The sequence below is a fragment of the Apium graveolens genome, chromosome 5, assembly GCF_009905375.1.
Source record: "Apium graveolens cultivar Ventura chromosome 5, ASM990537v1, whole genome shotgun sequence".
NCBI lineage: Eukaryota > Viridiplantae > Streptophyta > Magnoliopsida > Apiales > Apiaceae > Apium > Apium graveolens.
Genome location: NC_133651.1, coordinates 49,615,620 through 49,630,019, shown reverse-complemented (window position 1 = coordinate 49,630,019; position 14,400 = coordinate 49,615,620). Strand labels below are relative to the sequence as shown.

At 32.8% G+C, this 14,400-nt stretch overlaps 1 long non-coding RNA gene across 1 annotated transcript; it reads left to right on the top strand.

Moving 5' to 3' along the window:
- Positions 1 to 253: 253 nt before the first annotated feature.
- Positions 254 to 3,142, top strand: LOC141661721 (uncharacterized). Its single transcript, XR_012550101.1, has 5 exons — positions 254 to 1,161; positions 1,683 to 1,736; positions 1,834 to 1,951; positions 2,055 to 2,165; positions 2,691 to 3,142. It is a non-coding gene; the product is annotated as an uncharacterized LOC141661721 (long non-coding RNA).
- Positions 3,143 to 14,400: the final 11,258 nt, after the last annotated feature.

Here is a 14,400-nt window from a genome sequence, read left to right as displayed (position 1 = left end):
AATTCTTTTACACTAATATATAATACGATATCAAAGCAGTTCGAAATACATGAATTTTATAATGATATTTATTAATTAAAAAATTTATTAAATTATTTTCAGATTTTCACCTAATTTTTCAATTCCCTCCAATGAAATTTCATTTCCCCCTTCCTCCAAATTTAATTTTACCCCCTTATCTGCCCTTTTTTCCCAATCACACCACTTCTTTCTTTAGTTAGTTTTTTGTGTGCTCCCCCAATTTACCTTTCCCTCTCCCTCATTGTTCCTCTGCCCGCTCTTCCATCTCCCATTTCTAACCTTGATTTATTTAAAATCATGACACCTCTCCAGTTTCTTACCTAATCATAACCATCCACCGTATCTTCTCCTCAACTCTGTTCTCCCACGCTCCACTCCGCTTCAAAAGCCCAACCCATTCCCCACTGTCACCAAGGCGACGCGAAAGCCCCGTCTCTCCCATTTCACCACAACTCGAAATCCTGGACACCGCCACAATCGCCGTCATTGAAACCAGCTCCGTCGCTGTAATCACCGCCGCCCTCACTCTCACCGACCCCGAGAAACGCCGCCAACTGCAAGCCAACGAGGTCGGCGGCGGTGATAAGGATATAGTGAAACCACTAATTAGGAACAGAAACACTAATTTGTTCTTTGCATTTTCAAATTTCACAAAACTACTAGAGTTTCAAAAGTTGGAAGGCTTGTTCAACATGCTGCTACCACAGGCTCTCTCTCTCTCCCAAATTATTTTTCTTCAGCTTTAAGTTATTAATTTTCTTTAATAATAGGCGCTAACAAAATATCACAACTCCTTGGGCAGGGAAATATTGAATTTTACCGAAATCGGAGTATGTTGCTTGAAGAAAGCCAAGTGCCCAAGTTCTTCAGCTTCCAAAATAAGGGAAATTGTGTGAGAGTGGAGTGGAGTTACCTTCACTCTGGTCTTCCTTCAAGTTGAATGGGTTTGCTATTGCTTCTGTTTTGGGTCCCAAATCTAAGAATCCTTACGTAGGGAAAGAAATTGGAATTTGTTGCCATATTTCATAATATATACCGTCATATTTTTGTTTTGCCCTCAGCTACACCTATTCATGATGGTGTGAGGACCCCATTGAGGGATAGAGCTTGGAATCCTTACACTCCAGTGAGTACACCAAGGTATGTACTTGATTTCTTGCGACATATTTACATTATTAATATTTTTTAGACACTAGCATGGTATGGACAGAGTTATGAATAAGTAAGGATTATGTTACTAAAAGAAGTGATTAGTGAGATACAGTAGTATGCTCAAATAAAAAGAGAAGTAAGTCCGGGTTTAGACATATGAGGGGAATTGAGATATATGAAAAAGCTACCAGCACTAGCTTCTCATTGCTTTACTATGTTGATAATGGCTATGAGGGTTGTGGATAATAATCTTAGACAATCTACTTGGTTCTCTAGTACATATTTCATCATTACTTGTTTTTTATAATCATTATACTAAACTTTCTTGTGTTCCATTTAAAAAATAAAAAGAGGCTACTGTGTTACTTGATTATGTTTTTTATTGTACGAGTAGTAAGAGATTTAAGTATGCTGCTTAACAGAAAATAAATTCTGTATGATTTTCATTGTACGAGGATACAATTATTTACTATTACTAATAGTCGCTGGTTGGTATTGAAACACAACAGGGATAATTGGGAAGAAGGAAGTCTTGCTTCTTGGGGACAAGTCCGCATTATCAGGTTCTAGTTATGCTATGAAAATTAGTGGTGAGATTAGTCAATTTTTTTAAAAATACTCATTAAGTGGTAACACACGGGGTGCTTGCTATATGTACAGCCAGGAAGTCCACCTTCAGAAACATATGAAGCACCTACACCTGGTTCAGGCTGGGCCAACACTCCGGGTGGCAATTATAGTGAAGCTGGTACTTCAAGGAATAGCAGTTCAGCATATGGTAATTTGATCATATTTTGTCTGTTTATTTACTTTGTATAAAGCTCAATCAAGTGACTCAGCTTTATTGTATCTTTTAAAAATTTCCCCATGCTTCCTTGCAGCAAATGCTCCAAGTTCATACTTTCCTTCAACTCCTGGTGGTCAACCACCTGACACCAAGTTCGGCATACCTACCTGGTACACCTGGGGGCAACCAGTGTCGCCTGTGTTAGGTAGGCGAAGGGATTTAATTTTGTTTTAGCATAGTAAAATATTACTTAGTTAAATAAACAGGGCCTATAAGACATCTTTATATCAGAACCACATAGATGTTTGTAGTTGAATTAGCGTGTAAGAATAAAATTTCTTCAAGTCGGAAGTGGAAGCTTGTTCATAAGGTAACTCACTATATGGCAGGTGGGCATCATTGTCTATACCTTTTAAATATTTATGCCGTGTTTAAACAGAATTAAAGATTGAATTATTGAAATCTATTCCCTTGGAAGTTGGAACATTCCAAACATGTTGAGTAACATTCTGAAATTATTCATCAGTAATCAAGGGTAAACATTCCCTTGGAATTGATGTTGCAAATATTTTTAGCGCCGTAAAGTTATCAAAGGTAAACTCTAGGCCACTCACAAATTCAACAGAGCTGAGTGGAAGGTGGATATTGACTAGTAGACTATCAATTCATCCTTATTATATATTTACATAATTTGTTACACAACTTTATGTTTTTTATTTATTATTTGCAGAGTTCAGCATTGCAGCTATACAGTGGTTATAAAGCATCTGAATTGAAATATTCATATGGTTAGAGAATGGAAGTAATGGTCAAGACTTAAAGTTTCCCCTGCTAAGAGAGTTGTTAATGGCTACAAATTACTTTCTCCTACAGAATTCGTAGATAGAATCAAAGATGGGCAATGACCATGGACTAGCCAAGGTGACAGAGCCCCATATAACCCAGTTTTATATAACAGAGGAGTGGAAATCTGCTTCTGAAGTTAGTAACATTCCATTTATTATTGAATTTTAAAAAACTGGAGTGAATTGCCATGCAATTGAATTTTAATGGTAACTACCAACTTGTTGGTGAATTTTAATGAAACTTTGTTATACTTGTAATTCTTGTAGAGAACATTTGTATTGTAAATTTAATTTCAATTGTGAAATAACAATTGAATTATGATAATATAATTTTATTTAGAAATTGGTTTATTTTGAATAATGAGATTAATTTTGTAAAGAGTTGTGTGAAAGTCACTTAAAAACTATTGAAAACTGTTGTATGTCTCACTGCACATATTTTTTTTAACAAAAAACTGTTGTCTTTTCATATTCTTTCCAACAGTTTAAATCTTTTACACCATTGTCTTTTAAAAAAATATTCATAAAAAAAGTTTATAAACTGTTGTCTTTTGATATTTTTTACAACAGTTTAAATCTTTTATACCATTGTCTTTTAAAAAAATATTCATAACAAAAGTTCATAAACTATTGTTTAAGACAATATCAAATAAGTTAACAACAATGGTTTTCTTACAAAAACCATTGTTGTTCACTTAGATAGACAAGGGTTGAATAAAGAAACAGTTATTTTAAAACAGTTCCAATAATGGTTCATATAAAATATCCGTTGTCCGTTCTTGATTGTAACCAGTACTAAAAAAGGTTGTGTAATATTTCATATTACAAGGGTTTAAACAACAGCGCTGTGATATTCTATCACAAGAGTGTTGGATAGACAATGGAAAATATACATGTCACGTAACGGTGAAAAACTGTTGTATGATCGCTTTTTTTCTTGTAGTGAATATTGAATATGAATATTGACATCGGTTTCACATAGTAGGCGTTGTCTATGCTCAGAAATTAAAAAGGCCATATATATGCTTTGAACTCTGACATCGGCTAATTTTGTCAACCGTGGTCTACGATCGCTCTTTAAAAAATTAAAATTTACTTATCTTTCTCCCCCTCTTTCAGTACACTGCCCCTCTCAATTTTAACAAAAATAATTTATTCCCCCCTTTTCCAAAATATCTCTCACCTCTTTCCCATCTTTCTCTCCTCTCTTCTGCGACCCTCATCTCTCTACCGTCTCTTTCATCACTCATATCTCTCTCATCTCTCGTCTCTCTTTCATCACTTATCTTTCTCTCATCTCCCCCCTCTTTCTCTGGTACCTTAAAAATCTCACTCATCTCTCATTTCTTCTCTCCTGCGTATAAACCCTATTTTATGCTCCAATTCAAATTCAAGCTTTGGAGTTTCAAATCAAGCTTCAAACTAGTAACATATACTTAAGTACAAGCTTTGGAGCTTGAAAGGATATTTGGAACTTCAAGGTTTTGGAGCATCTGTAGGTTCACAGGTCTTTGGAGCTTGGAGCTTTTCTGGAGGTATATTCTCCATTTTACATCTATTCTTTTGTACATGTATATAAGAAATGGTATGCTTGTTTTTTGGGGTTTTATGTTCTGTTTTTGGGGGTTTAGTGACAAATAAAAGAAATATTTTGCTTGGTTTTTGGAGGTTTTATATTCTGTTTTTTGGGGGTTTGGTGACAAATAAGAGAAAGAAGCATTATTACTGGATATGGTAATGCTGGGATTTTGGAGCTTAGAGAGATGATACATAACCAGATTATAAAAAGTCGGTCTTTTTTCTTGTCGTCTTCTGAATTTCTTCAAAGATTGACATGTACCCTAAATGTGGAAAACTAAACGATGCGAGGTCCATTCTCAGTGAAACTAAGGTGTGAAAGACAGTATTACGGCTTACATGGGATCGAATCTTGGAACATCAACTGATCTTGGTTCGATCTTGGAACATCAGCTGAAGATACTCCTATTGCGACTTGATCAACATGACTTTGAAATTTGTTACTTATTTTCTTTAAAGAAGGGTTTTATGTTTTTTAATTATTTTTTATCATGTATTGTTTGTTTATTAAAAGGATATTTTTTTTGCCTTTTTGTGTTAGTTATAATTGCCTTGTGTATGTGATTTGTATTGTAATAGAATTTTCTTGTGTGTAAGATTACCTTATATATCATTTATGTTTATGTTTGAATACAGTAATTAAGTTAATAATTTATAAAGGGTTGAGTTTTTTGTTTATGTTAATGTGATATGTATTGTAATAGAATTGTTCTTATGTTTCTCCTTTGTAGTTGTTAGAATATGCCTAACCTAAACGTATGCTACCAGCAAGGATTTCACCTCATAAAAAATGAAACTCCAATAGGGTTTAGGTTCGGTAGAAAAAAAAAAGAAAATGAAAAGAACTTAACCTTTTTAGGTGACTTGAGAGTGATGATCTATTGATCTTGACAAAGGTTGTTTGATTTACCTTTTTTCAGTTTTCTCCTCTTTAGCTTGGATGCCATGAATTTGTCATATCACATTTAGTTACAATATGTAAAATATTATTACATAAGGCTTGTTCAAGGCAATTTAAAACATTTACTTGGTGTTCTGTATTTTAGCATGTACAATGGACTACTACATTGGATATATCAATGGAGGATATGGAGCCTTTATATTTGAGGTAATTGTAATTATAAATATAAATGTTCTTTATTAACATACAGTGGATATATCAATGTAGAATTTTTATAGCTTTAGAATTTGAAATCTGAGTGAATGCCATTTTTAAAATTGAAATACAATATGCAGAATGTTTTGTTTTTTCATATTATTTTCAAGTTGATTTTTTGCCAGTCACTCTTTCTTCTAGTTGCTTGAGGACGAGACCGAAGATATACACCATGTTGTTGAGTAGAGTGACCTAGAATTTGATAGTACATAGATCAATTTTGTAGGTGAGCAACTTACTTATGTTCGAATAATCAAGTAATCCTATGGATAATCAACTTTTTAAAAGTGATACAGAGGAAGATGAACAACATGTTGGGACAATCCAACGCAGCAATAAAGATATAGAAATATTTAGAGTTTATACTGATCTAATTTTTGATATACCAGAAGTGCTTTCTGCATTTGATTCAAACGCAATACTTGACGGACTGGATCATCCATTTCTAAACTTGATTGACTACTTGGTAATTATATGCACGACCCGGTTTCTATACTTCACTTTCATATTTTTCTGAGATACTTCATGTGCTATAAAATGGAAAAGAGTGCATCTTGTAGCCTTATCTTTGTTGAAGAACAAATTTTTATCTATATATGTATTGAAAATGTGTGGTTTTATTATGTTTAGAAAATTGAAGGGCGTAATATCAACACTTGTTGCAGTCTTTCATTTTGTTTTCCTGTGGTTATTTTTTCCAGGACGCCTCCTGCAATGGAATACAACACTATGCTGCCCTTGGAAGAGACAGGGTATTGGCTTTTATCTTCGTTATGACTTTTAGATGGACTTTTTTTATGTCAAACGTTGATCTCTAGCCCATACATCAAATTCTTTTCATTTCTTCAAATAATTGGCAAGAGGACTTAAAAATTCCAGGGAATGGCCAGGGTTTACAATATTTAACTAGCATCATCAAAATTTAATTGGTTTTTGCTTTAGTTGTGTGTATACTTACTGAAATTATTTTTTAGGTGGGAGCGGATGTTGTTAATTTGATTGTAGGTGGTGAACCATCAGATGTTTACTCAGGTATAGTAGCCAGGTGAGCTCTATTTTCCTTCATATAAGTAGCTTATATCATTATTCTCTTCCATCAAATAATTAATTGGGAGGAAATGAGTATATATATTTTTCTTTCAGCATTCTTTTTATTGTTGAGTTTATTTTACTTGAATATTTCTTATACTAAAACATATGACAAAAATCTTAAAATGGTTTGACAGAGGCATGGATATTAAATCAAAATAATTCAATATAAACGAACTTACCAGTAGAGTTTGGAAAACTGATTGCTGGATTCTTCTCTTCGAGATGTTAAAGAAAAAGCAATAGGAATGTGGCTTGTTTAGTATCCCTCAAAAGCTTCATAGATTACATAAATTTTACAAGAAGTTTGTCCTATATGCGTTAGGTCCATTTACGGGTTAGGGCATTAAAGCCCTTTCACAGTGGATTTACTATTGTCAATTATATATTTTAGCATATTAGTATGTCAATTAAATTGTACTTGTGTAAATGTTCAGGTGGCCACGAACTCAGCAAAAGCACCGGAAATGCTGGTGGAAGGGTGGCCTATGGTAAGTCTTCAGTTGACAACGAATCAATTGTAAAATGTCTATTATATATTAGGTTGCTAGGAATTATGTATTGTTTTCTTTTATTAGGTAGCTAGATATTATGTGTTGTTTGTGTGCTATGATATTAATTTATGATCGATTATCACTATTTCAGGTATCATCGGCCTACAAGGCTAACTTGCTGCTTTTTGGTTTGATCATGCAGAAGTCAGACTCTTCTTTAGTTTGTCAGAATTGGGTTGATTGGCTAAATTGGATGGAGTTATCGAAATTTAAGAATAGGGTACTTAAAAATTAGTATAGTATGAGTTGGGTAATGGAAACCTTGTATTTTATTCGAAATGTATGTATAGTATGGTATGAGTAATATTTTTATATTAGACTTGTAATTTGGATGATGTTATTGTTTGGATGTTTTTTGTTGGGATGTTGCATGGTTTTGGTTCCTTGTGGCTGTAAATAGTACCAGGATGGCATGCAATTTACAGAATATTAACATCACAATGGTATATGTAAACCGATGTAAAAAATGTACAAAAGACATCATGTAAAATAATACTAAATGAAAAAGAACTAAAAAAATTGATATGGAATAGTCATTTGACATCGGTCCTGAAAAGAACCTCAATGTATTTTAAGTCAAATAACATCGGTTAGAGAAATTGGCTGATGTTAAACAAATAGATTTAACATCGGTTTTAAGAAGAAAACATATGTCTTATCCATCATTTCACATTGGGGGGTAATTTAACCGATGTCTAATCAAACATTTCACATCGAGCAACTTAACTAACCGATGTCTGATCTAGTATTTCACATCGATTTGTTCGAAAGAATTTTAATAAATGGCTTTTAGAGCTTGTAGGTTTCATATTTTAATGAATAAATACCTCATAATATACTCATATTCACCTAGAAATCTTGTAATATAAGCTAAAATTTGTTGTAAAGACATCACATTTAATCTTAAAACCAATTTATAGCACTGTAATAGACATCGGCTGTTAACCGATGTCAAAGGCTGATGACATTTAACATCACACATGAAGACATCAGTTCGGATTTTTTTTTAACATCTGTTCTAAACTGATGTCTGATCCCATATTTCTAGTAGTGTTATAGAGGCTTGAGTATCCCAATCTTCAGGGAAAACTCTCTGATACTTGGTTTTTGAGTAGTCTTCTCTACCATAATCTTTTACATCCAATGATAGATCATTCAGCAGTGTTAGGAATCTATCATAGATGTCAGTAATTAACTCATCAGCCTTGCCATTAAATTTCTCATATTCTTGCACAAAAATAATTCTTCTATTTTTCATGATTGCCATTGTAGCTTGCGCTAAGTCTCCGAGGCATCTTATATCTCTTTTGCAGTCCTGCAGACAATCATCATGTACATCATATTATCCAAATTATTGTGCAAAATATTTCTGACTTTTGAATTCCTAAACATTGAAGCCTTCTGAGGTTCTGACCATTCTGATTTATCTTTCCTGATATAGTGTTCAGGAACATCTGCTGTCATGGGCACATACTTCACAGGACAGGGAGGTCCGGTTTTGATGATGTCAACATATGCATCATCAATAGCCTCAAGAAACATCAATATCTTTACTCTCCATGTAGAGTAATCAGCTTTCTTCAGGAAAGGAATTTTCATGCTTTCATACTTACTTCCAGATATATTTGATCTATGCAAATTAAGAGTTAATATGACCGCTATGATTCCCCTTGTTGCCCAGTAAACTAGTTGTTTAAGAGGGGTTTTATACAATTACCAAAACAAATTGATTTATCACAGAAGTAAACTAAGAATAATAAAGCACAAATGAATCAAATAATAGTTTAGATTGATCTTTAATAAACTGTTACAAAACTCTCTCTAGAACAATATTCTTAAGAGCTTGTAGGTTATAGAATACTCGAGTTGTGTGCTTTTCCAAGTGATAACCTAATCAATCTCCATTAAATTAACAGATTGTGATTTATCCCACAACTTTGACTTATCTAATCATATCTTGAGAGTCTTCACATCGTGATGGCTTGACAAACCCTGACTGTTAGACATATCCTGATTGGGTATACATCCTGATACCTCTATTAGATCCTAGACTCCTTGGCAGATCTTGATCCTTGACATAGACAATTTCCAACACCTTCTCTTATATGATAAAATAACGTAAAACCTTTTTTTTTACAAATCCTCACTCTTCTTTATTTCTATTTTTAAGCCTTCACACTTTTTTTATCAAAATCCTTACCATATTTTTAAGTAATACTTTTAAAACAATACCCTGATTATAAAAAAAATAAACTTACACAAACTAATTTAATTATAACGCATTGATATCATTAAATAATTAATATCAAATTATCCAAATTAATATATTATAAAAAATATCAAAACATTACAACTACCCTAGATATCTTAATAAATTAATCACTGTGGTTTTAATGAATATATCAATGTCGTCATGATAATTAAAGGTATTATATAATTTAAACGATAATAAACACAAATTAAGGCATTAGATTAATGGAGTTTTTTTAAATCTTACATAACGAAGATATGAATTATATTAACAGTAAAAACCTAAACCAACCCTGACTAGGAACTATGAAAGCACGCCTTAAGCTAGTTTAATATGATGGATTTTTAATTATGATTACCACAATAATGGTGGATTATGGATTCGACGGGATCCATATATTTTACACATTAATGCACATTCCAAGTCTAGGTGCCCTTTCGTGTGACCATTGTTTATGCTTTCAATATGTCTCACCAAAGAATCCCTTTGTGGTAGGAGCTTTGTGACATTAGTGCTTCCATGTTTATTCCTCGTAGGTAACTTTAAATGTGTCATCTATGAAATTATTGGTGGTAATGAGCATTGGACCACTTATATATATACTAATATATATGCATAACTTCAAAGATTGCTTCTAAACTTCTGACGAAGAGCATATCTCCATTACATATGAAATATATTTTACCCCCGAGACCATTAAAAAGCCTCCTAGCGCGACCCTCTTGTCATAATTGTATTTTATTTATTTTTATATGTGAATTATGTTGAAAATTAAGGATGAATGAAAAAAATCATAGATAAAATATAGCGTATTACAATATTACATGATTGAATTTGGTCCGAAATTTCTTTTCAAAAGTAAACAAGTCCTTAATCATTTACTTTTGAGTAAAAAAATTGATTTGATTTAACCTTATAACTTTTGAATGACTTAATTAATTGCAAAGAAAATAGTCCTTAATCATTTACTTTTGAGTTAATTTTCACGCCATTTCTGAGGATTTAGGCCTAATGATGAGCCTGAATTTATTCACTTCTTCCTATATTCATATACATTTTAAATATTTATCTTTCGTTGTAATGCACTGACGATATAAATATATAATTTTTTTGGCAAAGTCTATTTTTGGCCTCTAAACATATTTTGTGATTAAACATAATTTAATTTTGTATTTTATGGTTTTAGTGCTTAATTTCTTAGCAATTTTAAGTGTTTAGGCCTAATTTTGAATTTAACTTTGTGCACTTTAACCTGTTTCTACATCCCTTCAACCCCCACTCATGAAGAATTTTTGGTGACTATTATAATGTGTTTTAGACTTCAATCCTAGATACGCGTCTCCATATAATTACAAATATTTTTGAGGTGCTTGAGCTTTTGCAAGGTCAAGGGTCGTATTTTAGTTATTTTTCTTATTTTTTTTAAATTTTCAATTGTATTTCTTCTTGTTAGATCTATCCAATTGTACCCTTATATGTAAGTTTACCTACTTTTGTCTCAAAGATACACTTATTCTTGATTTCTTTGTGTAGTATATATTGAGATATTTCCAGTTATTTTCTTCATGAAGATATTTGAATATCCCCGGTCCTTGAACTCAAAGTTGTGAATATGACTTATTAAGACTAGTAACTGAAGACCAGTGAATCTATATTTTAGTTACAAACAAAAAGCCTATATCTTATTTTTACCTTAAGTGGTTTGAACTTGATATTTAAGAATAAAAATAAGCTTCTTTGGTTTTGGTTAAGCTAATTCTACACTTATTTTTGAGTTTTTTAAAAGGACTAAAAGAAATTAGACTACTCAAACTCATATTAAAATAAGTTAGAGCTAAACTCAACCTACTGAAGCTATATTCGGCTAAGCTATATTTGGCTAAGCATACTGCAACTTCAACTAGCTAACTACCCAATTTTTTATCTCAGTTACTAAATGCACTTTGTCTCTTTTAGTTTTTTGGAACCTAGTACTTTTCTTAATTTGAGCTTAACTTCCAAATTAGACCATAAAGAAAGAAGACTATTTTAACACATGTTAAAAACAACTTGTTAGATGTATTCAACCATGGTTTTCTGCGAATATACTACTAAGTACATTCTTTAACTTACTTGTTGCAAGGTCCGAAAATATCATAGAATGGGGTAGAATACGATACTCATTTAATTGATATCTTTTGTGAATTATAACTTTATACAACCCCAAATAAATATAAACTAAATGAAACAAATACTCGAGGAATATATTATTTTAATATTATAATCCATGATGATTATACACTTTAACACAAAGGTTGAATACAAAAAATTTCTAAAACTAAATAATAATAAAATTGAGCAATAACAACATAACTTTAGTGGCGCTCTCATGCGTTTTAATGAAGCTCGCACATGTTCGTGTTTTTGTTGTGAAGAATTTAAACAAATACTTAAGTTAACTATTTTTCCTTTAAATTAAGGCTTTTGATAGATAAACTACGGTTCTAATTGTAATTTTTGTAAAATAATTCTCTTCTCTGATGACACGGCTTGGAATACATGCCCTTGTAGAGTGATCACACGGAGTCAAGTGCACATGTGTAGGGAGTAACTTGGATGGGCTTACATGGATTCATGCCTAACCTTTTTTCCATCTATATCTCCATTTGCTCATGTATTATATCCCATAAATAAAAGTCTATTTCGCTCTGAGAATTAGATTAATAATAAATAAAGAATGAAAAATAATTAAGTTTAAACACATCGAATTACAATAATGAATTTTAATCTCCAAATTAAGTCAAGTGCCTGATTGCTACCCGACGGATGAACAAACAATGAATTCGACAGGTGATCAACAACCCGACGGATAATCAATATCTCGACGGATGATCATGAATTCGACAGATAAAGAATTCAAATATCTGTTGACAGTGATAACACAGTCACATGCGTCGAGTGGATGCAAACGGAATGTGGTAGCCTATTCGACTGGGTTTTCGAGAACAAAGAAGCATTGCCATTTCCATGCTATTATGAAGATATTCAAAGATGCTGGAATAGAGTAATGAAGTAGAATTGTAATAGACTAGATAGTTTTTATTTTATTATCCTGTCTCATTATTTTGTAATCTTGGTGATATATATAAACCAAGAAGTAGCAACTAAGGAACAATCAAATCTGAGAAACAAGCAGAGAAACATTTGTAAGCAGAATCCTTAGCATTTCTTTGTATTCTTAGTTGTTCAAGTGTTGTAAGCAGCTGTGAGCATTTTGCACACAGAGTTCTCTCGATATCTAATATATATCTCTGGTGGAATCATCCAAATCCACCAGAAAGTTTTTAAAGACTCTTGTTTTTAATTACTTGTGTTTTGATTCATTTAAGTAACTATTCCGCATTGTGCTAAGCAATTCACACTTATATATATATATATTCGAGTGAGAACATTTTTATCTCAAGAAAAAGTTTCAAGAATTCCATTCAACCCCCCTTCTGTAATTCTTGTTATATTATTAAGGGACTAATAATTGGTATCAGAGCAAGCTCTTAACTTACAAAGAGTTTAAAGATAAAAACAATATAGCAAGATGAACAAGAAGGATGTTGGAGTCAAGATCCCTTTTCTGGATAAAGATAATTTCCACCATTGGAAGATAAAGATGCATCTTTATTTGCTTTCTCAAGATGAGGACTATGTTGACTGCATAGAAAGAGGCCCTCATGTTCCAATGAGAGCTGCAACAGGAAACGAGCCATCAGTCCCCAAGCCAAAGAATGAATGGTTTGATTCCTACATTGAACAAGTCAGGAAGGATAAAAAGGCCATGAATATCCTGTTTAATGGAGTTGATGGAGATATGTTTGACAATATTATCAACTGCAAAACTGCCAAGGATATTTGGGATACAATACAGATCATTTGTGATGGCACTAAGCACGTTAGAGAAAATAAGATGCAGCTCCTGATTCAGCAATATGAGCATTTTCATAATGAAGAGAGTGAGTCTCTCACTGACATTTTTAGTAGGTTTCAAAAACTACTAAATGCTCTAAAGTTGCATGAAAGGGTCTATCAGACAAAAGACTCCAATATGAAATTCCTTAGATCTCTTCCAAAGGAATGGAAACCAATGACGGTCTCATTAAGAAACTCACAAGATTATAAGGAGTTTACTTTGGAGAGACTGTATGGCATCCTGAAAACTTATGAGCTTGAAATAGATCAAGATGAGAGGATGGAGAGAGGAAAGAAGAAAGGAGGATCCATTGCACTAGTTGCTGAGTTGGAAAAAGAGAAGGAAGTGAAGATGGATGTTGTTGAGTCAACTTCAAGGGTCTGCGAAAGCAAGGGCAAGGGGCTTGCAGCTGAAAATGAAGATTCTTTGAGCCAAGATGACATGGAGGACATTGATGAACACCTAACATTTCTTTCCAGGAGATTTTCCAAGCTCAAGTTCAAGAAGAACTTTGGAGCAGCCAAGACAAATAGAAACATGGTGGATAAATCAAAATTTAAATGTTTCAAATGTGGCTTGGCAGGGCATTTTGTCAGTGATTGTAGGAAGTCAGATTCCAGTAAGAAAAAGTTTGAGCCTGAGGATTATAAGCAAAAATACTTTGAACTGCTCAAACAAAAGGAACGGGCTTTCATAACACAAGAAAATGACTGGGCAGCAGATGGTCTGGATGAAGATGAAGATGTCAGCTATGTTAATCTAGCTCTAATGGCCAAGTCTGATGAGACAGAAACAAGTTCTTCAAGTAATCAGGTAATTACTACAAACCTTGCACATTTATCTAAAGTTGAGTGTAATGATGCCATAAATGACATGTCTACAGAGTTATATCATTTGTGTGTTACACTTAAGTCTCTTACTAAAGAAAATGCTAAAATCAAAGAAAACAATTTGTTTTTGAGTGAGAGAAATAATGTGCTTGAGTCTCAGTTCATTGATTTTGAAAAGTTAAGAATTGAGTGTAAAA